The 1,522-nt window shown below is 47.2% G+C and overlaps 1 non-coding gene across 1 annotated transcript; it reads left to right on the top strand.

Moving 5' to 3' along the window:
- Nucleotides 1–1,144: 1,144 nt before the first annotated feature.
- On the top strand, nt 1,145–1,216 carry trnad-auc (transfer RNA aspartic acid (anticodon AUC)). Its single transcript has one exon. It is a non-coding gene; the product is annotated as a tRNA-Asp (tRNA).
- The last annotated feature ends 306 nt before the right edge of the window (nt 1,217–1,522 follow it).

Raw genomic sequence — 1,522 nt, 5'->3', positions numbered from 1 at the left:
ATTGGGGATACTTAATTTTTCGCCCCAAAAAAAAAAAAACGTAAGGGGTAACACTGTCGTTTTTTTTTCTGGTCGAAATTTTGATTTTCGATATCTCAGCTCTGGAAGGGTCTAGAGCCTCCATTGTTGTCTTCCATAGGTCTCCATTGTAAGTCTCGGTTGGAGACAGACTGGATGCCAGTTTGTGTGGTCAGCAAGAATGCTCGCAACACATTAGCAGCTGGTAGGTGCAGTGGATCCAAAACTCTTTGTTTGGGCCCGGCAGTGAAAAAAAAAACCGCATGAGCTTTTTGACCTGACCTACCAGGATCTTTATTAAAAAAGAAAGCTCTAATTTCTTCATTATAAATTAAACACTTCATATTTAAATGGTATTAGATGATTTGTTTGGCTTCACTGGCTTCTGTGAAGCGATGACCTAAAATGACGCATGAGGCCGTTCCTGGAAATAGGAAGGCTGTTTGCAGCGAGCTGCAGTCGGGCTGATGGTGGGCGACTACCTGTCTCTGCAAGTCCTCGTTAGTATAGTGGACAGTATCTCCGTCTGTCACGCAGAAGACCGGGGTTCGATTCCCCGACGGGGAGACCTAGCCCTTTATTGCTGCCCAAAGACCCATAAAAAAGTTTTGCTCCAGCCACGAGTTAAAGGAGGAGTTGGCTATGGGCAAAAGGCTTTGCGTTGGCCGAGAATCGAACCCGGGTCAACTGCTTGGAAGGCAGCTATGCTCACCACTATACCACCAACGCAGGCGGTTGGAGACAGACTGGATGCCAGTTTGTGCGGTCAGCAAGAATGCTCGCAACACATTAGCAGCTGGTAGGTGCAGTGGATCCAAAACTCTCTTTGTTTGGGTCCGGCAGTGGATCCAAAACTCTCTTTGTTTGGGCACGGCAGTGAAAAAAAAAAAACGCATGAGCTTTTTGACCTGACCTACCAGGCTCTTTATTAAAAAAGAAAGCTCTAATTTCTTCATTATAAATTAAACACTTCATATTTAAATGGTATTAGATGATTTGTTTGGCTTCACTGGCTTCTGTGAAGCGAAGACCTAAAATGACGCATGAGGCCGTTCCTGGAAATAGGAAGGCTGTTTGCAGCGAGCTGCAGTCAGGCTGATGGTCGGCGACTACCTGTCTCTGCAACTCCTCGTTAGTATAGTGGACAGTATCTCCGCCTATCACGCGGAAGACCGGGGTTCGATTCCCTGACGGGGAGACCTAGTCCTTTATTGCTGCGAAAAAGACCCATAACAAAGTTTTGCTCGAGCCACGAGTTAAAGGAGGAGTTGGCCATGGGCAAAAGGCTTTGCATTGGCCGGGAATCAAACCCGGGTCAACTGCTTGGAAGGCAGCTATGCTCACCACTATACCACCAACGCAGGCAGTTGGAGACAGACTGGATGCCAGTTTGTGCGGTCAGCAAGAATGCTCGCAACACAATAGCAGCTGGTAGGTGCAGTGGATCAAAAACTCTCTTTGTTTGGGTCCGGCAGTGGATCCAAAACTCTCTTTGTTTGGGCAC

Source organism: Pimephales promelas, chromosome 24 (assembly GCF_988280905.1).
Source record: "Pimephales promelas chromosome 24, fPimPro1.hap1.1, whole genome shotgun sequence".
Lineage (NCBI taxonomy): Eukaryota > Metazoa > Chordata > Actinopteri > Cypriniformes > Leuciscidae > Pimephales > Pimephales promelas.
The sequence above is the reverse complement of the archived record's forward strand: the minus strand, read 5'-3'. Positions and strand labels throughout refer to the sequence as shown.